This window comes from Onychomys torridus, chromosome 3 (assembly GCF_903995425.1).
Source record: "Onychomys torridus chromosome 3, mOncTor1.1, whole genome shotgun sequence".
In the NCBI taxonomy this organism is placed as follows: Eukaryota; Metazoa; Chordata; class Mammalia; order Rodentia; family Cricetidae; genus Onychomys; species Onychomys torridus.
The window spans coordinates 156,290,558-156,313,964 of record NC_050445.1 but is presented as its reverse complement, the minus strand read 5'-3'; the positions used below and the strand labels follow the sequence as shown (position 1 = coordinate 156,313,964).

Genomic DNA, 23,407 nt, shown 5'->3' with positions numbered 1-23,407 from the left:
AAGCAGGAAGCCTCTGTCTCCTTCAGAGAGAGTTACTAAGGACAGAAAAGCCAACCAAAAATTAAAATGTGACATTTGCAATTCAAAGCCTTATTGCCTCCATTCAGGAGCAGAAAGGAGTCTCCTGGGGAGTTAATCTTGCCAACCCTACTGATACTCAGGTGTGTTTTAGAGATCAGTCTTTTTACTTTAAAAGGCAGGTGAGGACAATGGAGCCTTGCAACTGAGGTGCAGGGCAGCAGACAGGAACTATGGCCATGACTCATCTCAGTTAACTTAGCAGTAAAAATGTAGTGTGTTCTGCAAAGCAGTCTCATGAAAGTCAAAAGCAATATCTGAATTCTGAACTGTGACTCCTCAGAGAGCTGGAGGAACTCCATAAAAAAAAAAAATAGCAAAGAGATAATAATATCAGATAAAATACAGAAAGTGGAATAGCTGTGATTAACTTACTGGGGTGGTCTTGTCACTTCCAATGCCCCATCTGCCTCCTGCTGCGGGGGTCTTTCACGCAGAGCTTGGGCTGGCTTTTTGACACATGAGATGGATATCAGTTCTAGCCTTGGAATTGCTGTAAGGCCTTCAAGACACAAGGCATCTATTGCAGGAAGGAATGAGGGTAGAGGTGAATTTCCCATTCAAATTGTGTTAAAGATTAAACTCTTTCTCACCTAAGTGATTGAGTGCACCCTGTCTGAAAAAGTGAAAATCAATCTGATTCTATTAACATTTTATCCTAGTTATGTGGAGGTAGAAATATCCAATGTTTATTAAAAACAGACAAACAACAACAAAATGAACGAGGTGGGGGGGGCAGGTAAAGAAGACAGAAAACCTTTGTCCACCAAGCCACTAGCAGGTCCACAGTCCACAGTCAGCAGCTATCAATCAATGGTCTGCTTTCATAATGTTTCATAAAGTTTTATTAGAGCACAACCGTGGCCACTCATTCTTGGACCATCTGTGGCTGCTTGCATATGTTTCAGCAGTGGTGCTGAGGAGTTGCCATGGAGACCATATTCAAATTTTGGTTCAAATTTAGGAGATTCTGGTTCAAATCCTAGCTTTGCCTCATGTAGGTTGTGTGTTTGTAGATAAATTAACGTCTTTACTCAGAGCCCTAATACACTTATATGTAAAGGGACACATGATCTCAGGCAAATTATGTTTGATGTTCCCTGTTTCTTTATCTTTAAAATGAGGACTGTAGACAGGAGACATGGTGCTGAAGAGCATGTGGTGATCTTTCAGAGCTCCTAGGTTGGGCTCCCAGGAGCCATGGCTCACGACCTGTAAGTCCAGTTCTGGAGGGATCTGATGCCTTCTTCTGGTCTCCATGGACACCAGGCACACATATGATGCATTTACATACTTTCAGGCAAAACTGCTGTGGATATTGCTCTGTATAAATAAAATGCTGTTTGGCCAGTGGCCAGGCAGGAAGTATAGGTAGGACAAGAGAGAAGAGAATTCTGGGAAGTAAAGGCTGGGGTGGAGAGATTGCCAGCCGTTGCCATGAGAAGCAACATGTAAAGACACCAGTAAGCCACAAGCCATGTGGCAAAGTATAGAATAACAAAAATGGGTTAATTTAAGATAGAAGAAGTAGATAACAAGAAGCCTGCCTCGGCCATACAGTTTGTAAACAATGTAAGTTTCTGTGTGTTTACTTGGTTGGGTCTGAGCGTCTATGGGCCTGGCAGATGAGAGAGATTTGTCCTGACTGTGGGCCAGGCAGGAAAACTCTAACTACACAAAACAATCATACATATAAAATAAAATAAAATAAAATAAAATAAAATAAAATTTTAATGAAAAATAAAATGGGTCAGGAGCCAGGGAAACAGTTTGGTGGCCAGGAGTGTCATCCGGCATGTTCTGTCTCCAGTCCACAAAAGTCAATGCGGTAAAATGGGAAATACACTAGCATCACCCTGTGGGACGGTGGTGAGGACTAAAGTTGTTATCAGGCACACTAGAACACAGGATGCAGCCATGATTCTGCCGTAGGGTAGTGTGTTGCTGAAGGTTTTGGTTAATAAAACAAACCGGTTTAAAGCACCGGTCTAGCCCGATCCCGTCAGTAGTGGCTGCTCCTCATCTGGTTTCATGATTCACAAACCACTTTCTTTATGCTCCTTCTTAAGTTTGTCTTGACAATCACAGCAATCCCCAGTCCTTTCAGAGCACACTAGGCTCTGTCTGCCATCACACACAGGCAGCGGCCGTGCTCTCAGGATGCTGTCCTTTTACCTTTGGCCTGGCTATTCAGATCAGTCCCAGGTCCCCACCTCACCTTTTCCCTTCATTTCCGGCTGGCTCCTCTAAATGCACCCTAAACTTTGGCTCCACAAATGAAGACGAAGCTTGCATGTTCTGCCTTCTCTTGGGAGTCTTGGTTTTCTGTCCACACTCCAGCTATCAGAATTATTTCCATGTTCTCAAAGCCGTCTCCTTTCTCCTCTACTCTGTTTCTCCCATCTTCTATGGAATGTTTGCTGGACTCAGGTCTTGTTATTTTAGGATTTGTTCTTAATTATATGTAGTAGAGTGGATGCTCAGGTATGTATTAATTGAATCCATAGACAAATATCCAATTTATCTCCCTGGACAGATATCATTGTTATTAATTATTGTCTCTCTCAAGAAACCCCTACCCACCTACATGTGGGCAGGAGTGGGGAGGAGTGTGCCCACTCACTTAGCAGAGGCGTACACTGGCTGGAGTCTTTCCAGGTCAGGGGTACCTGATGGGCACTTCCTTTTTGCCTCGGCTGAGGTTGGTGGCAGGACTGCTTCTGAACAGAAAACCAGCACGATTAGCTGTCGAAAGGAAAGCTCCACCCCACAGTTCTCAAGATAATTCCTGCAGCTTAAGAAAAGACTCATGATGGCAGGGGTGGGGCCAGGCCGGGAGTGGGGCAAGGGTGGGGACGGGCAAGGTCAGGGCAGGGTCAGGGGTGGGGCGGGTGGGGACAGAGTAGGACAAAATGAAGTTATTTGGAGGGGTATAAATATGGCCAAAATATATCACATGAAATTCTCAATTAATAAAAATACTTAAAAACAAAAACAAAAACAAAACGCCAATAGACAAGTGCCAGAGGACAGTTGAGCAGAGCATCAGCTACTCCTGCAGAGGACCCAGGTTTTGGTTCCCAGCACCAAACATGGTGATCCACAACCATCTATAACACCAGTGCCCGGGGATCCAATGCCCTCTTCTGGCTTCTGTGGGCACTGCACACATGTAGTACACAGACATACATGCAGGTAAAGCACCACACACATAAAATAAAAATAGACAAAACTTCAAAGGAAAAAGTAGACAGGATGTGACTGGTTCCAAGTGAGGATGTTACAGAGCAAAGTTTTCAGACTTCTATCCAGAGCCTCAACACAGAAGCAAATGTGATGCTTATTCAAGCCTGGCCTGGAGTACAGGCTTAGAGTGGTAACACCTGAGAGGCAGAGGCAGGAACATCTCAAGTTCAAGATTCTCATGGGCAACAAAGTGGGTTCAGGGCCAGTCTGGGCAACTTAGTGTGACTCTGTCTCAAAATAGAAAGTAAAAAGACTGGAGATATGGCTCAAAAGTACAGCCTCTTTGTCAATGTGCGTGAGGCCCCAGCAGTTCATTCTCACGCACTTACAAACAGACCCAGTGGTAGCAGCTAACAGAATGCTCACACATCACCAAGTCCACACAATCCCACTTAGACAGAAACAAAGCTGTAGGGAAGTGGGGAGGAGTGAGGGGCAAGCCCAGCTACATAATGCCTCATGGTTCTGTAAGCAAAAGGCTGTATCACTACCTCTTACATTAGATGGTATAATTAAGAAGGAAAAAAAAAAAAAAAAAGAAAGACTCTTGCTTGTCTGGTAATGTTTTGTAGATAAGTAGCATATTTAGATTTCTCAGCTTTTTCATACATACTGAATGATTTTTTTAATTGTTGATTTTTTGTATGTGGGTATTTTGCCTGCATTTATATCTATGTACCATGGGAGTACAATACCTGAGGAGGTCAGAAGGAGGTGTTGGATCCCTTGGAAATGGAGGTATAGATGGTTGTGAACTGTCCTGTGGGTAGTGGGACTCAAACCCAGGTCCTTTGGAAGAACAGCCAGTGCTCCTAACCCTGAGCCATCTCTCCAGCCCCAAACTTTCTTCCTTTCTTTTCTGGATAGTTTAGGATATTTTTGTTTTGAGACAGAGTCTCACCATATAGCTCTGGCTGGCCTAGAATGTACTACATAAATTGGGCTGTCCTCAAACTCACAAAGATTAGCCTGGTTCTGCCTCCTGAATGCTAGGATTACAGGTGCAATCACTATGCCTGGTTTGGACTACATTTTTATTTTTATATAATAGCTGAATCACAGTTGTTACCTAAGTAATTAAAAACAAAACACAAAAAAATTCAAGCTTACCAATTTCCCCTGTAGAAGTCTATGCCTCTCTGTGCAGGACAGGGGATCACAGTGAGGAGACTCCCCATCTAAAAAGCCCTGTTGAGAGACAATGGTGGAGTATATTGAAAGACAGAATACAATCAGAGGCACAAGACACACCAGACCTTAGAGCATGCCCACAGCCTCAAGTGGCTGAAAGTGACCAGTTTCCATTACTGTTCTTTAAGGGAACACATTTGTAACTACAAACCTCCCATTGTATTTTCCTCATTATTAATCTAGAAGTAAAATCCAAACCTTGAATAGGGAGCTGGATAGTTTGACACTAGACCCCTGGGTGGAGGTGAAGGAGTCTATAGGGACTCGAAGAGGCCATAATAGCGTCTATTAAAGTTTTAGGCAGTGGCTGAGATAGATCGATGGTGAAGGCACTTGTGGTCAAGGCAGATGACTTGGAGCCCTGGAACCCACACGGTGGAAGGAGACAACTGACTCCCACAAGTTGTCCTCACTATGCACAGTCACAGGTACACACACACATATAAATGTAAGTTTCTAAAAAGTTAGAACATATATAGTCAGAAAATTGTGGCCTTAAATCCACAGGATGGCATCTGTCAACCACAGCTAATGCTGAAAATGCCGTTGTTTTGGGGATGGTTAAACTAGCCTTGAACTTTTGATCCTCTGGCCACCAGCAGAGGATTGGCTACAGACACACGCACACCACACGTGTCCGGGCTTCTTTGGGCATGGAGATCTTTCAAGCTCAGTGTACTGCAGGGCACTTTTAGGTGCTTTACCTAACTTACATGATTTTTTTTTTTTTTGCTTGAAGGTGTCTATATCTTGTTTATATGAATATTATGTGCCCTGAAAGAGCTATATGCAAATATCACCTCTTCTTCCATTTTCTGCCTCTGCCCTTCTGTGCCAAATTTGTTCTTCCCTTAGGTTCTTCATTTATGAACTAAAGTGGAGATACCCCACACTTCATAATGGGAAGAGATGCGTTCTACGTTAGGGCAGTGTCCCAGTGGAGTTGAGGGATGTTTAGCAGGTAAAAGCACTTACTGTGCAAGCATGAGACTGGAGCTCAGATGCCAGCACACAGGCAGAAGCTAGACATCCCACAAACACCTTTAATGCCAGCTCTGAGGATCCAATGGCCTCATCTGGGCTCCAAGTGTTCGCACTTGTGCATGCACTCATTCAGACACACACAGGGATGAATGAATCTTGAAGTCAGTGCTTAAGTGTACCCACTGCTCTTCTAGAAGACCTGGGTTCAGTTCCTAGCATCTACCCCACACTCACAATTGCAACTTCAGGTCCAAGGGACCCAGTGCCCTCTTCTGGAGTCCTCAGGCACACGGCACATATACATACATGTAAACAAAATACTCATACACACAGGATAACTTTTTAATTTAAGAATTTATAAATATTTTAAGAAATGAACAGTTTGAAAGTTTAACAAATCAAAGAAAAAGGGAAATAGGCCCTATAGCCTATTCAAGGCTAGAGAGGTGGCTCCATCAGGAAAATACTTGCCTCTCAGGCATAAAAACCTGAGTTCACATCCCCAGCATCCATACACAAGGGTGGGTGTGGTGGTGCACACTGTAATCCAAGTACTGGGGGCAGTTCAGGAGGATCACTGGGGCTTGTTGGCTAAACTGGGAGCTCCTGGCTCAATGAAAGACTTGTCTCAAACAATGAGTTGGAGAAGAGATTGAAGAAGACAGATGATGCACACGCACACGCACATGCACACGCACATGCACACATGCATGCACACACACTAACTTAAATTTTTTTTTTAATTTTTGTTTTTTAAGACATGTTTTTCTGTGTAGCTTTGCGCCTTTCCTGGATCTTGCTCTGTAGACCAGGCTGGCCCCCAACTCACAAAGATCCGCCTGCCTCTGCCTCCCAAGTGCTGGGATTAAAGGTGTGTGCCACCACCGCCCAGCTGAAAATCAGAGGCTGGGATGTAGCTCAGTGGTAGAACACTTGTCTACCATTGACAAGTATGTGTGATGCTTGGATTCCATCTCATGCGTAGAAATACAAAACAGAACAAAGCTGCTATAGGCATCATTGAAGCCAAACTCCTACCACTCTGGAGATTTCCCATTACGCTTCTGATGGAACCCAGGAATTGGCGGTTCTAGGTAAAGCTGGATTATGAGAACATTGAAACCCACAGGATAGAGGCCATGACTCTAAACTATGTAGCTAAGTTCAGACTTCAGGATAGTGCTCACTTCAACATACTGCTCTCTGAAATGAAAAATGCCTTTCTATGGGGCTGGAGAGATGCTCAGAGGTTAAGAGCATTCACTGCTCTTACAGAGGACCCAGGTTTGGTCCCAGCACCCACGTGGCTGCTCACAACCATCTGTAACTCAGTTCCAGGGATCCGATGTTCTCTTTTGCCTCTGCAGGCACCAGGCACAGGTGTGGTACACAGACATATGTGTAGTCAAAATACTCACACATATAGAAACACAAACAAGTAAAAAAAAACCCAATGTCTTCCTAAATTGTTGTGGAGGTGCCCACCTATAATTCAAGCACTTGAGAGGCTGAGGCAGGTGGATGACAAGTTCTAGGCCAGCCTAGGCTATATAGGGAGACCCCAACTCAAAAAGCATGACTTTAATCCTAGCACTCAGGAGGTAGAGGCAGGCAGATCTCTGAGTTCTAGGCCAGCCTGGTCTATAGAGAGAGTTCTGGGATACCCAGGCCTACACAGAGAAATCCTGTCTCAAAAAGCCAAAAAAGAAAAAGAAAATAACGAAAAATAAAGAAAACCCAAATCATCCAAACAAACCAAAGCAATATAAAACAAAAGTCATCTTTCTAATATACCTGACAGCTAAAAACTATGGTGATATTTTATTTGTACTGAAATGTGATTTTATTTGTATGTTAATAAATAAAGTTGCCTGGGGGTCAGAGCTAATAGCAAGCCATAGCAGAAACTGGGCAGTGGTGGTGCATACCTTTAATCCCAGCACTTGGGAGGCAGAGCTAGGCCGATCTCTGTGTGTTCAAGGATACAGCCAGCATGGAGACACACACCTTTAATCTCAATACCAACCATAGAAGACCTGTAGGTCTGTACAGACAGGCAGTGACGAGGAGGTCATGTGGTTGGGTTTACAACCAATGAGAACACAGAACAGAAAGTCAATAAAAAGACAGACACACAGGAAGTAGGTCTCTTTCTGAGGGGAAGGACAACAGTGCCAGCAAAGGGTAAGAAAGGGATTTTAGCTCTCAGCTACTGCTCTGACCTCTTGGGCTTTTAACTCTGCAATTGGCTCTATGTTTCTTATTTAATAAGACTGTTCATCTACATCTGGTGCCCAACGTTTGTTTGTGGTACAAATTCATGAAAAAGCCACTTGCCCGTGGCCTTTTGGGCCCCAGCTCAGACCCGAGCTACACTTACCCGGTTGTGGTGGCACGTGCCGGTAGGATTTACTGAAGGAGGCAGACGCAGGAGGATCCCGAATTTGAGGCCGGCCTAGGAGGCTTCTTCCTAAGGAGAAACTTCGGCCAGGGCCTAGCCACAAAAGTTTGCGGTGGGACCATGGAGGCAGTGGCTGCTGCTCTGAGTTGCCAGCTGCTTCTCATCGTGTTGGTGACTGTGGTGATGCTGCTACCTGGGACAAAGGGTTTACTGCTGCTTGTTCAGAGAAGAATTGCCAGGACCATCGCGTTACAAGAAAGCATCGGCAAAGGTCAGTTTGGAAAAGGTTGGCAAGAGAAATGCTGGGGAGAAATTGCTGTGAAGATTTTCTCTTCTAGAGAAGAACATTCATGGTTCCAAGAGACAGACATTTATCAGACTGTGATTGTTCCAAACCACAAAGGGAAAAAAAATATCTGCAGGGAACCATGACCACGCCTAAGAGCAACTTCAAAAGGATGACCGAACCCCACAACAATGATTCCACATGGACTATGGTAAAGCCATTAAGCTGATTAACACCAAGGAAAGATCGACTTGGGACTACAAACTGCTCAGGACAATTTCAAGGTGGCTAGCTGAGATGATCCCGCCTGACAGACTATTTGAACAAGAACTTGAAACAAGCCCTGCACTTTCTTATTATGCAGCAGCTGGACAAATGATACAAGACTTGACAATTAACCCAAAAATTTCTTTTCAGGATTCCCCTAAAGATGTCTTCACCTCCAGAAAGCAGGAAGTAATTTTAAGAAAATGACACCCACATTCCCAAGAGGTGGGCTGGGAGGTTTTTGGTTGTTTAGTGAGTTTTGGATATTGTTATTGTTTACAATGGTTGTTTATAAGTTGTTAATTGTTAATGGTCAGGAAAAAAGCTGAACATGGAGATTAGATTCAGAGGTTTTGTTTAAAAAAAGGAAAAAGAAAGAAGAAAATATAGATATGAGGTAGATCACTGACTCTACTCTGAGAAAAAAGATAAAGAAATAATAGGATAAATGGGTAGATCATTGAATCTACTGTAAAAAGAAAAAGGGGAAGATATAAAAATTACAAAAGGTAGATTACTGAATCTATTATGAAAAGAAAAAAATACTTTTAAAAAGGAACTACTTGTTTTAAACAGGATAAGTAATGAAATTTTTTGTCTGAATTTATCAAATGTTATTGGACTGGACATTATTAATTTATACAATGGAGTTTTTTTTATCTGAATCTGTCAAATGTTAATGTACTAGACATTGTTAATGTAATTCTTGACTATATATATTATTTCTACTCATTGGATAGTTTTTCTTGTATTAGTTATAAGCTTTTTTAAATTTTAGACAAAAAAAGGGGAAATGTGGTGGTATTGTGTTCCCCAAAATATTGTGCACCCTAATAAACTTATCTGGGGTCAGAGACAGAACAGCCACTAGATATAGAGGCTAGAAAATGATGGCACTCATGCCTTTAATCCTAGCATTCCAGAGGCAGAGATCCCTCTGGATCCCTGTGAGTTCAAGGCCACATTGGAAACAGCCAGGTATGGTGACACACGCCTTTAATCCCAAGAAGTGATGGCAAAAACAGAAGATATATAAGGTGTGAAGACCAGAAACTAGCAGCATTTGGCTGGTTAATCTTTTAGGCTTCTAGCAGCAGTTCAGCTGAGATCCATTCTGGATGAGGACTCAGAGGCTTCCAGTCTGAGGAAACAGGATCAGCTGAGGAACTAGAGAGGTGAGGTAGCTGTGTCTTGTTCTGCTTCTCTGATCTTCCAGCATTCACCCCAATAACTGGCTTCAGGTTTGATTTTATTAATAAGACCATTTAAGATTCCTGCTACAAAAAAACTGTTTTCTAGCTTTATCCCTCAAATGATGGAAATTGGGGAAAATACCTATTCAACTCTTTACACAGGAATTTTAGTTAATAGCCCATATTCTTTAAATCATAGCCAAGAATAGGAAAATAAACCCACTTAGAGGAAGGACACGTGTGCCCATGCCCACTTAGGGACACATGTGCACATGCAGAAACCAGAGAACAACAAATGTCTTTGTGATTCACTCTTTGAGACATGCTCTCTCACTGAATATGGATCTCACCAGTTTGGTTACATTAGCTGGTGTACAAACTGGTGGGATCCTTCTACCCCTGTCCCTTCCTCCAAACTCCCCCTGACCCAGCACCCTCCACTGGTCTCCCTCCCAGCTCATGTCCTTCATTTATGGCTTGTCTCTACCTCTCCTTGGATTACAAATGTGCATGACCATGTCATGCTTTATATACTGGAAGTTCCGGGGCTTGAACTCCAGTCCTCATACTTGCAAAGCTAGCACTTAATCAACTGAACCATCTCTAGTGGGGGAAGGGGTGGGGGGTGGCAGGCAGGGTCTTGCTACATAGCTCAGGCTGGCCTGGAATACTGTGTAGCACAGCATGGCCTCATACTGAAGACACTCTTACCTCAGGCTCTCAGTGCTGGGGTTATGAGTGTGAGCCACCATGCTCTGAAGATCTCTTAGCTTTGTGAAAGTGTGCTCAGTGTAGGGAGACAGAGACCTATCCTCCCAGCTTACAAAGAGTGGTCAATGCTTCCAGAAGTCTCCATAGGGCCTTTCAAGGTCACATAGCTTCATAAATACAAACTCAGGATTCCCTCAGTGCTACTAGCCCAGTAGCTGCAGATAGGATGTGAGCAAGGGTACCATCATCTGTAAGGCCCATCTTGGATGACGCAGCCGAACTGCGAACTTATTTCCACAGTTGGTTCATACAACGAGGAATGGCAATTTCCATATTTTCCAAATGACAAAACAGACCAGACTATGGCCCCCGGTTTGCATTCTACTTTGCATTCTTCTGCGAATGGGGGGGCTGCAGAGTGTGGGACATTTAGGCTTCAAGAAGAAATGGAGCAAAGCCCACTGTCCCTGCTGCTGCCAACTCTGCTGTGAAATGTGCCCAGATGTCTCCGATTCCCTGCAAGAGGGAAACTGGTCTAAGCGGCTTTCTAAATGACAACACAGTGACTTCCAGGCAAAGGCCTTCTACTTCATTGGCTGCTGAAAACCAAAAGCCTGTCTACCATTATCAGAACTGCAGTATTCATTATCAATGATGCCCACACCTCCAAAGGACATCTTCACAACACAGTACATGCTACTGGGGGAAAAACCAACTTCATGTTCTAGGCATTAAAAATAGCCAGGCAGTGGTGACACACACCTTTAATCCCAAAACTCAGGAGGCAGAGCCAGGTGGACCTCTGTGAGTTTGAGGCCAGTCTGGACTACAGAGCGAGATCCAGGACAGGCACCAAAACTACATAGGGAAACCCTATTTTTAAAAACAAACGAACAAACAAACAAACAAACCAGAGTTGAGGGGCTGGTGAGATATAGTTACTTCTGTGCAAGAGAGAAGACAGAGGAGAGAGAGAGAGAGACACAGAGAGAGAGAGAGAGAGAGAGAGAGAGAGAGAGAGAGAGAGAGAGAGAACTGACTCCAAAAACCAGTCCCCTGACCTCCACCAGGCATGCTGTAGTATTGAGTGTGAGCACACACAGAAACTAAGATATATGCATCAGAGTTGGGCTGGGCATGAGTCTCAGTGGTGGAGGCTCCAGGCTCTGGGTCTGCAGGCCAGAAGTAGCACCAGGGGAGTGCTTGCCCCACAGCACTCACAGCACTTCCAATAGGAAAAATAAAACAAAAAATAAAACAAAACAGAATAAGAGTTTAATTCCCAGTACCACAAATAAGTAAATAATTAAAAATTTAAATCAAAATTCATCAACAGAGAAACTATTCCTGATTACTTGTGTATCCATTAATAGACACTTTGAAAAAGAATGACCAGTCAGAATATGAGAAAAGCAGTCAATGTTACAGTTACCTACAAATATAAATCAAGATCGATGACACCTGTATTGTCCAAACTGTAAACACTGAAGTTGGGGAGCTCAGACCCTCAAACAGCACTGGAGGCATTTGACGTACTCAAGAGTGGGATGCATTTACCATTTTTATTTTATGTGTATAAGTGTTTTGTGTTGGTGTATGTATGTGCACCTTATGAGTGCAGTTTCTGTCTAATCCAGAAGAGGGCATCAGATCCCCCTGGAACTGGAGTTACAGATGGTTGTGTGCTACTGTGTGGGTGCTGGGAACCAAACTGAGGTTCCCTGGAAGATCAATATGTGCTCTTAACTGCTAAGCCACCTCTCCAGCCTCTGTGTAGACTTTTTTTTTTTTTTTAAGTTAGAATTAGGACTAAGTTTTGACTTAATAATTCTATTCTTAGGTATTTGCTTGTGGTGAACATGTCTCTACAGAGCTCTGTGCACAATCATTCACAGTGTCTTTATCCACAACTAAAAAATGGCAAATCTTTTAGATTTCTAATCACAGACAGAATCAATGTGTGGGGTATTCATAGAGACATAGGCAGCTCAACAACTCAAATGTTATTTGTGAACACAATACAGATAAATCTCAAACGTGCTGAGAGACAGACGCAGGAGGAGGACATCTCTGGCCTCCCTTGGTTCCAGCCCAGCCCAGCTGCCCTGGTTACTCCACAGCTACTGGCTGTAGTGAGGCCAGAGATGGGTGCTCCTGGAGAAGCAGCAAAAGGGAATTTCTGGCAGAAATTCCATGTTTTCACTTGCATTCAAACTGGCTGAACGGTACACTTAAGGCCTGAATGACTTCTATGACTTTGCATGAAAGAGAAAGTTAAAAAAATCACATGAATGAGGGCTGGGTATGGTGGCAGACACCTTTGATCCCAGCACTCAGAAGCAGAGGCAGGCAGTCTATGAGTTCAAGGCTAACCTAGTCTACATAGTGAGTTCCATGACCACCACACACCAAATAGTGTGACCTGTCTCAAAAAACAGAGGGGGAGGGGATGATGAAGGAAGGAGGAGGAGGAGGAGACAACAACAATATAAACGAAAATAACCCACATGTATGGAGTATAGTGTGTTTGCTCCAAGACCCGAGTTTGGTTCCAAGCACCCATGTCAAGCTGTACACAACTACCTGTAACTGTAGCAGTTCAAGGGGATCCAGCACCTTCTTCTGGACTCTGAGAGAGTGACGGAATTCTCTCTCTCTCTCTCTCTCTCTCTCTCTCTCTCTCTCTCTCTCTCACACACACACACACACACACACACACACACACACACACACACACACACGTAACAATTAATGAGAAAAGAGGCCATGAATTTGAAAGAGGGAAGAGGGGTCAGGGTACATGGGAGGGCTTAGAGCAGTGGTTCTCAACCTTCCTGATGCTGCAACCCATTAATAATGTTATGGTGACCCTTGACCATAAAATTATTTTCATTGCTACTTTTATGAACTGTAACGTAAATATCTGGTATTTCAGATTATTTTAGGCAACTCCCATGAAAGGAGGTTGAGATCCACAGTTGAGAACTGCTGGATATGAGAAAGGGAGAGAGGAAATGATGTAATTATAATTTCAAACATAAAAGAAAAATATAATGATAACAATAATGACAACAACAACAACAATAATAATAATAATAATAATAATAATAATAATCTCAGCAATTGAGAGTGCTTTTTGCTCTTGCATAAAGCCTGAGTTGGGTTCCCAGCACACATATCAGGAGGCTTTTAACTACCTGTACCTTCAGTTCCAGGAGAACCCATCCCCCATGCCTTTGGGACATCTGTGCTCATGTTCACACACACACACACACACACACGAGTAAATAAGAACATGACAATAGTAAACCTAATAAATAATAAATAGAAGGAAAATAATGCAAGGTTTATATGATATGCAGGGTTAGCAAGAAACCACTTGAAAATGTGTGCAACACTGTCACCAGCATAGTAAGAAAGCTGTTCAGTTGTTGGTAGCCAGGGAGAACACAGGGACCACCAGACATTGCATTTAGAAGGCCTGACAGGATGTCAGAGATGCACAAACCTAACTGTAGAAACGCTGGTGCCGCTCTAAACAGAACAGTGCTGGCCAGGTGCTGAGGAAGGGTAGAGGTGGGGGAGCTGGGGCACTGGACTGTGGAGGTAAATACAGATTCTGTTCCCATTGGGGAGCTCTGTGAGGCTGGGAGGACTACCCAGGTGCAGGGACGTGTTTGTGACTTTCTCAGAGGGAGTTGAAAAGGCTCCTGCCACCTGCTTAGCAGCGGCAGGCTTTGGGGCTTTTCTGCTGAAGGTCACAGTCCAACCCTTCCAGCCCTGATCCTGTTTATAAAGAAAGACTGAGACAAGTGGAGTTTCCCATTTTGGAGCATGTTATTCCACACACACCAGTCGTAAAGGAGGGAGGGGATATTCCGGAAGTCTGCTCTAGCAGAATGTGCACGCCAACTCTGGCCAGCCTCACTGCTGGGGCACACGTATTCTGCTCCTTACAATTCCCAGAAGCAGCATTCCCAGGAGGAACGCTGGCTCCTAGTAGTCAGCTGACTTGCCCAACTTTGTCAGTTGCTCTTACACACCCTGCCCTTAGGCCACCATACTACACCATTGCATTATCTCATCTACACCTGCATTATTCCTCACATTTATTCATTTACTCTGTGTGTGTGTGTGTGTGTGTGTGTGTGTCCGTCCATGTCAGCTGCACAGACTCCTCTTTGTCAGCCGCTACCCCTCTAGTTTCTGATGACTCAGGACATGTGACAGTCACCCTGCATCTGTCCTCTCCCATGCCATCCCTCTCCACACAGAGAGGCCATCACAAGAGTTTTCCATGAGACAGTCTAGAGGAAAGCCGTCCCTAACCTGTGGCATTCACATGCAGACACTGTTAAAGAATGAGACAGGCACTTCTCAGGATCTCCCCGTAACAGAGTACTTCTGGTTCCTACAAGCAGTCCTCTTGTGGTCTGTCAAGTGGCAGCCCGAGAGCCCGGATTAGCTCTAGTCTGTGTTTCCTATAGATAAGAAGCACTGAATGTGTTGTATGTGTGGTCTCCATCTAAGAATGTTTTTACATTTCCTTTTCAAATAAGTATCTGCTGCTGATTCAATATTGCCGGGGTGGCACGAACCTGTAATCCTAGGATTTACACCCAGGAGGAAGACAGAGGAGGGTCAGGAATTCCAGGTCATATTTGGCTGTATAGCCATTTCCAGGCCAGTCTGGACTATGTTAGACCCTGTCTCAAAAAGTATACAAGGAGACTGGAGAGATGGCTTAGAAGTTAAGAGCACCAGCTGCTCTTCCAGAGGACCTGGGTTTGATTCCCAGCACCCACATGACGATTCACAACTATCTGTAAATCCAGTTCCTGGGGATCCACCACCCTCTTCTGGCCTTCTCAGGTGCCAGACACACAGATGGGGCTCAAACATACAGGGAAATACTAATACACATAAATAAACAACAACAACAAAGACACAGATAACCAATATCATCTATCAACACAAGAAGATACTTATATAAAATCAAAGAAAAAAGAAAACATGCAGATGGCCACAGGATAGATGTAATTTAAAAAGAAAACGCATAGTAGCCACTCAAACAAGCAGACGCTCTCAGGTTGGTTCCTCAGAGGCCACTTCACGTGCCAGCCAGCCTGATGCTGAACCAAATGTTATTAAGGACTTCATTTTACTTTGTGCATATTGGTCGTCATTGGCCTGAATATTTTTTAAAAAGCAAGTCCATCTTCCTACAGCTGGCAGATGAATTTGAGATGGGTCAGAAACAGTTGCTAATTAATTCAAGTAGCTACATAGTTTCAGAACAGCTGAGGACATTTGAATATTTCTCTTTCCGACTCAGAATTCAACTGTCTGACTCACAATGCAAGCAGCATGGGTGGCAGGGGGGGATAGTGTGTATGTGTGTGTGTGTGTGTGTGTGTGTGTGTGTGTGTGTGTGTGTCTACTGTCCTCCGTGGCAGTGGGGGATGTGTGTGTGTGGGGGGGGCTATTGTCCTCTGTGGCTGTGTGTGTGTGTGTGTGTGTGTGTGTGTGTGTGTGTGTGTTTTGTGTGTGTGGCTACTGTCCTCCCTTGTTGCTGTTCCAATTCTACCTGCTGTGTAGAACATTTTGAAAACGTAAACTAACTGCCCTCTTTGCCCAAAGTTTGATTTTAACAGGTTTTTGAGAAAGACTTTCACATAAAAACTGGTCTTAAGTAAAACTCCCATAGGTGTTGCTTCTCTGGAGAGGAAAAGTACAAACATCTGTGGGTTTAATGAATCCTTAAGAATAGGTCAGTGGAGGGTGGAAGTGCCCACATGTCATCCAGACATGAAAAAAACCAGCACTCAAACTGGGGGTGCAGCGTTTAGTAACATCAGCGTTTAGTAACATCGGAACCAACTGTCCCTGCAGCCAGGCTAGAGGGTAACTCCCAGTGGGGAGGCAGCAATGGAGCTCTGAGATGAGTCAGTAGCTGACTCTCCTGAACAGACGCTACAAAGGAGCCATCGTGGAAGGGGGCACAAAGTCTTACTAGCTCATAAAACTGCGGGTTGTAATATCAGTTTCATCAAAAGACAGATATGTGTCCAAGGGGTTAGTGCTCTGAGCATGGATGGGGTCTAAGGCAGACACAACCTACACCTAACTGAGCACACCTGTCTATCCATGCTTCAACACAGCAGATCTGGTCACAAGAGAACCTTCTTCCAAGGCCCCAGCAATAACAACATGTAAACTTCCTGATTTAAAGCATGGTTTTTGGTGCCTTCAGAAACGTTGAAACCCAGTGAGCTCACAAAGCATAAGACAGTAACAATAAAATATCCAACAACATTGCTTTTCTCAAATGAGGCAATTCCTCAAATGCCTCAGCCACTTCCTTACACTGACAGTGGAAAAGCCACAGGAATTCACAACAAGCCCAGGGGAGCAGCGTCACCTTTACGTCTGCTTTTCCTCCACAAGGACTCTCTATAAAAGGAAGATACACACGGCTAAAATAAGAAGCTTGCTGAGCAAAAGCCGCTGTCTGTAACTGGTGAGGTAAATGAGTCTTATATTTTCCGTTCCATGTTTCTAGATAAAGCAGGTTTATAAATAGCCTGACATTTGTAATTTGACAATTGTCTTCTCACGTTATTCTTAGTAAATTCTCATATGCCGTGGGCTGACACACAAACATTGTAAATACCCCAGTTTCAAAAAGTAGAGCAGATCTGAGCATGATAGAGCATGCCATTAACCCCAGCACTCTGTAGCCAGAGGCAGATCAATTTCTGTGTGTTTGAAGCCAGCCGCTACATAGAATTTTAGGTCAGTCAGGGCTACACAGTGAGACCCTGTCTCAGAAACAAAACCAAACCAACTAAAGTGTGAATATATATCCATACATATACACATATATGTTAGGTACACATTATAACTTTAAAAATAATTTTCATGTATTTAATATTGATACACCCTCTTGCACACAAGGCCAGTTGTCTGCCACTGAGCTTAACAACCCTACCATCACTGGTCTGTTTCATTTTAAAAGGAAATACAGCCAGAGACACCTTCAGCAAAGCCAAGGGAAGCTAATGGTCTTATGTTCCTAGCAGGAGGCAGAGATCCCTGGAGTCTGTCAGCACTGTCTCCTAAACTTTCTGCTGGATAACCCAGCAGCTGGGATCCAGGAAGAGGTTTTGCCCCAGCCTGGGGTGAACCTTGCTACTTACATGGCGGGTCCTAGTCTTCTGCTCGGAGTCTGGGCAGTGCTTTTAGCTTGCAGGCTCTGTTCTGGGATTCCTTTAGTCCAGGCAGTAGAGACTCAGCTCTTCCACAGGCCCTATCCTCATCCTTCTTCACCCACGTCACTTAGGCACAGCTCAGTCTGGGCTTCAGCAGCATGGAGGGCACTGAGCACTTAGGCACAGGAAACTGGAAATGTGCTTTTCTTCTCAGGGAAGTGATAAGCCTGAGCTCAACTTCTGCAATTCTGTTTGCATGGGCACAGCACCCCCAGCTCCTTCCACCCCAGAGAGTCCTGCCAAGCAAGTTAGGGCTTTCTGTGCTCCCCTCTTTCATGGGCAGGCTGTTGACACCGCCTCCTCTGTGCCCCTGCACTTCCTCCACACAGCTCACAGCCAGCCTCCCGGGACAACTAACAGTTCCTCTTTTTGTTTTTGTTTTTTGTTCCTCCTCCATTTTACTTCACATTTTAAGGACATCTGAGCAATTTCCCCCGAGTTTAATGTTGCCAAGACCTCCCCGGCCCTGGCTCGGTGTTCCCCGGCCCTGGCCTATCTTTGTGGTACCCTTCTTGGTGACAGCATCTTGCAGCTGCTTAATGATATCTACTTGCTTCTGGCTGAAGTCAATTTTTTAAAAAGTAAAGGAGACAGAGACACCCCAAGAACTGAACTACAAGCTTTCAGTGACATTTCCATCAAGAGTCACTCTGAGAAACTGTGGCGAGCTCAAACTTTAGAGATCACAGAGAAAAGTGAAAGCATGTAGAAGCACAGGCTTTTAAGTAACCCTGCAGCTCACTCAGGCTGTCACAGATGGGCACGTGGTTTTCACAAGCTCAGCAAGGAGCGCCTGTTGCACACTTGGAGGATGCTCTACATTGAGAGGAGGATGACAGGTGCAGACCATGGGCGTGGGGGGACGAGTCTTTGTTTCAGGACTTTCCTCTTTCTCCTTTGGACTGTCAATCATAGGAGGCACAGGTAGCATTAGTACAGGAAGTCCCGCCCCCACCACAGCTGGAAACACACTGGATATTCCCACTGTGAACTCTTTGACGTCTTATCTTCCACCACAAACCTCCCTGTGTCCTTGTCACTTCGCATCCAGCACCTATTCTCCACTAGCCAGCAAGACTAATACTGTGTGGTACTGATGATGATTCAGTGGCTACCAGAAACAACCTTAAACCTGCCAGGATGATCAGCTTGGGGAAGAGCGTAAAGCAGCAGGAAGCCAGCATCAGTCCCAGACCCCCTGCTGGCATCTCCAAGGTTTGTTTGTAGTTAGAACCCCACCGTGTTCCTGCATAGACCAGAAAATGGGCACACAGGCTTTCAGCACCACACTCAAGCATTCCTCAGAGCTGCCACATCGCCACCCAAAGTTAGTAATGGCGCTAAAGCAAGAACCGTGAATGGTTTGTGCTGAAATCTGCACTCCTAAATATTTACAGTCATAATTATTAAAAGAGCTAATGCTCTTTTCAGACAGGATCTCTTACAGCCCAGGCTGGTCTCCAATTCCCTATGAAGCTGGGAACTTGTGATCCTCCTGCCTAAACCTCTCTAGAGCTGAGATTAGATGTATGCACCACATGCCTAATTTATTCAGGACTAGGAACTGAACTTGAAATTAGGGCCTTGTCATGCTAAGTTGTCATGCTGTCAGCTGAGCTGTGTCTCTAGTCCAAGGCCTATGTTCTTTATGTTTGTATGTATGGTATTGTTAACTACACCATGTATAGTATTGCTAACTACAGTGTGTACAGTACTGCTAGGTACTGTGTATGGTATTGCTAACTACAGCATGTACAGTACTGCTAGGTACTGTGTATGGTATTGCTAACTACAGCATGTACAGTACTGTTAGGTACTGTGTATGGTATTGCTAACCACGGCATGTATAGTACTGTTAGGTACTGTGTAGGGTATTGCTGACCACAGCGTATATAGTACTGTTAGGCAGAGTTGTCAAATACAATGTGTGGCATTGTTGACTCCAGGTACAATGTGATGCAGCAAGTGACAGGACTTCCTTGTCATGTAGGATCAAGACTTTACACCTGCTGAGAAGTAACTCTTGCACTGCCATCTACTCTCTGCTTCTGTAGGATTTAACTATTTCAGGTACCTTATATAAGTAGGATCTGGAGGTCACCAGATCCTCTGTGACTAATGGCTCACTTAGCCTAACATCCTATGGGTTCAACTACATTGTCCTACATGGTAGAACTCCCTTAAGACTGAATAATATTGTTTTATACCACATTTGATCAGTTTATCTACAAATGGACCATGAGACTAGTTCCTTTTCTAGCCAATGGATGCCTCATTATCTCCATCCATTCACACGTTGCAGATGTCTAGGTTGTTTCTGCATCTTGCTTGTTATGAGATGCAGCAGTAAACTTGTGTCACTTACTTTTCTCAAAAAAGCAACTTGAGGGAGGGAAGGTTCATTTGGACTGACATCTGAGAACAGTCCTTGCTGGTGGTGAGGCCACTAGGGGAGGTGGTTGAGGCAGTCATCACGTCACATCCACATCGGGAGCAGAGAGATGAATGCTGGTGCTCAGCTCACTTTTTCTTTATTGGGCTGGGACCCCAGCCTGGGAAATGGAACTGTTCACATTTAGGGTGTGTTTTTCTGCTTCAGACTCATCAAAGTAACCCTCACAGACACATCCAGAGCTTCTCTCTGCTGACCCTAATCCTGCCATGTTGACAATTTAATCATCAGAACAAGGAGGGGAGTGAGGCTGCAGATCCCTGGCAATCTCCTGATTCCAGACTCTCTGGGGCTAATATTATATGCTCAATTTCAGCATCATATGGTAGTCTGCTGCAAGCTGCAAAAATATATGAAGTAGGATTTCAGCTGATTATGACAAGCTAATACCTGGAAGAAGCCAAGGGCCTTCCAGAGGTCAAGCTGAGGCTCAAGGACTCTTGGAGATATTGGCTTTTGATTGTTAGCCATTTCCTACTATGAATTTCTTGTGTGCTTCTGTAGGCTTTTCCATCATTCTTTGGGCACAATTTCTCCTCTACTAAAAGAATATTTAGAGGCTGGGCAGTGGTGGCGTACACCTTTAATCCCAGCACTTAGGAGGCAGAGGCAGGAGGATCTCTGTGAGTTTGAGGCCAGCCTGGGCTACCAAGTGAGTTCCAGGAAAGGCGCAAAGCTACACAGAGAAACCCTGTCTCAAAAAACAAAAACAAAAACAAACAAACAAAAAGAATATTTAGATAATCTTCTGATCAGTAACACAGCCAGGATCCCTTTCAAGCCTTTCTGTAATTATTGTCATTAGCAGCATCGGGCCAGGCCCATTCCCGGACAGACAAAAGTATCTTATACCTCTGTACTCTCTAAGAACAGACTTAAGCATCAGACTATCTGTCTGAAAAGGCCTGGTGGATGCACTAATTAAGCTTAACCTTCTCCTTTCCAAAGTCTTATCTCTTGTTTTCGATCCACCCTTAACAATTAACTCAGAACTAAGGGTTCCTACTTACAGGTACATCTAGTTGTGATGGAAGTTGCCTAGTCAAGTTGCCTAGTGACCAAGCACACTTGCCAGAAATGGCAGGAGCAGAGATAGCTGGGAGAGATAAGGGCCAAGGGATAAAAGGCAGTTTTATTTTCAGAGAAGGATGAGACAGAGAAAAGAGAATAGAAGAACTAGATGGGTAAGAACTGGAGAGGAACAAACTGAGACAGGGAATAACTAGATTGAAGGGCTACAAGAAAGACTAGAGGAACGAGATGAACAATGAGGAAGAACAAGGTGAGATAGAAGGAGATGAGAAAGACGGAGATGGGAGAGGAACTAAGATGGGAAAGAACTAGATGGATGAGAACCTAGATGAGGCAGAACTAGATGAAGGAACTAAGATAGCACTTAGAGGGGACAGCAGAAAAATGGAAAGAGAACCAGGCAAGAAAAGAGCTAGTATGAGAGCAGAAAAGAAGCTGTGTAGACAGAGAACTGACTCAGAAGAACAAAGTGAACAGACTAAAGAGTTTTGTGTATGTAGATTCATTTCATAACATCTAAGATTAGATTATCAGCTGGTTGTAGATTCTTCCTGGACCCTGGAGGGGACTATGGAGGAGCAGGAACTTTGTCTTATGATGAATCCATATTACTTTGCATAATGGTGACCCCATTTTATACCCTCACCAATAACTGTTGATAATTCTGCTTTCTCTACCTTAAACTTTGTATTTTTTCATGATAGTTATCCCAAATACATAAAACAATTTCCTAGATGACTGGTCATGTGGTCCCTTCACACAGCTGTGGGCCATTTGTATATCTTCCTTGGAGAAATGCCTTTTTATTCTTTCCAATTTTATAAAAGATTCTCTTTTAATTATGCTTCTGTGTGAGGGGAAATGTTGTGTACCTGAGTGCACAATACAAATCAGAAAAGGCATCCGATCACCTGGAACAGGAGTTACAGGTGGTTGTGAATCTGGTGCTGGGAACTGCACCTGGGTCTTCTGTGAGACCAATAACTGCTCTTAGCCACTGGGCCATCTCTCCAGACCCTCTTTCCTATTTTAAAGGTTTTTTCAATGTAGTTCTTAGAGTTCCTTATACATTAAAATGCTAAGTCATTTTCTGGTCTATGGTCCTCCAATATTTCTCCCATTCTGAACACTACTCCTTCACTTTACTGCCTTTGTTGCAGAAGATTCTGAGTGTGAAATCATCCCACTTATCTTAGCTGCCTGGACTTTCGGTGTCTTCTTACCAAAACAGCTCTTCTTTCTCTAAGATGCCTGGGAGCTTTGGATCTTATGTATAAGAAGTCTTTGTTTGGTCCTTTGGGTTGGCTTCTGGATATAGTGAAATGTGCCACTGTCACTTGCCTTCCTGTGGACGCCCATGTTCTCCAGCACCAGTTGTAATGGTAGCCCTTTCCCTCTGTGAATTCTTCAGTCATGTCAGAGACAAGCTGTCCCCATGTCCATGGGCTTGATGTTAGGCTCTGTGCGCTGCTCAACCATCTGTGCATTGAGGGGGGCGGGCAGGGCTGGGAGTGTCACAGTTCTATGTTTGGTTTCTATAGTTTTGTAATTTTTTGAAATCAGGAAAGTTAATTCCTTCATCTTTCTCAAGATTTCTTTCAGCTAGTCAAGGCTCTTTGTGATTCCACAAGCACTTTAGAAAATTTTCAACTTCTATAAAAACTCCATTGAGATATTTGTAGGCATTCCAATGAATCTATGAATTACCTTCATCAGTATGGACATTTTAAGAACATATTTTCTAACTCATGAACATAATGGTCCATCCATTTGTCCATGTCTTCTTTGTCATTTTTAAGAGTTTTCAAGGATATGCCTTTCAGTTCCTCACTCAACCTTATTCCCATTTATTCTTCCTTTTTTTTCACACAGGGGGTCTCTATTGATAGAGTGAGAGTGAGTTGCTGGCCTGCAATTCACTACATAGATGAGCCTGGCCCCAGACATACAGAAATCCATCTGCCTACCTCTGCTTTCCAAGTGCTGAGATTAAAGACATGCACCATCATGCCTGGCTTCCTCATTCATTCCCCATCAGTGCTGATCAGAGGGATGCTTCCAGCTGACTACTCTCCTTCTACTAGGGTCTACTTAACCTCAGTTCTCTGATGTCAGGTGTACAGACATTCACAATTATGTATCACCTTGGAGAACTAACACTTCTGTAATGGAACACCCTTATCTCTGTTGACAGTTTTTGACTCACTCTTCTTTGCCAGACACACACCTCATCAGTATAGTTTGTGCAGCATCTCTCTTCTGATCCCTACCACAACCTTAGTGTGAGGTTGCAGA

The 23,407-nt window shown here is 44.0% G+C and overlaps 1 protein-coding gene across 3 annotated transcripts in view; it reads right to left on the bottom strand.

The window, feature by feature from the left end:
• Irag2 (inositol 1,4,5-triphosphate receptor associated 2) overlaps window positions 1–17,877 on the bottom strand; it is a 54,625-nt gene extending 36,748 nt beyond the window's left edge. Inside the window, exons 1-4 of one of the 3 annotated variants that reach the window (XM_036180585.1) lie at window positions 17,557–17,877; window positions 4,435–4,512; window positions 2,702–2,798; window positions 454–598 (exon numbers count right to left, since the gene is read on the bottom strand). The gene's annotated coding sequence lies outside the window, so the exon portion shown is untranslated. The remainder of the gene's footprint in view (window positions 1–453; window positions 599–2,701; window positions 2,799–4,434; window positions 4,513–17,556) is intronic. The other 2 variants (XM_036180586.1, XM_036180587.1) reach the window with 2 other exon arrangements.
• Between the last annotated feature and the right edge of the window lie 5,530 nt (window positions 17,878–23,407).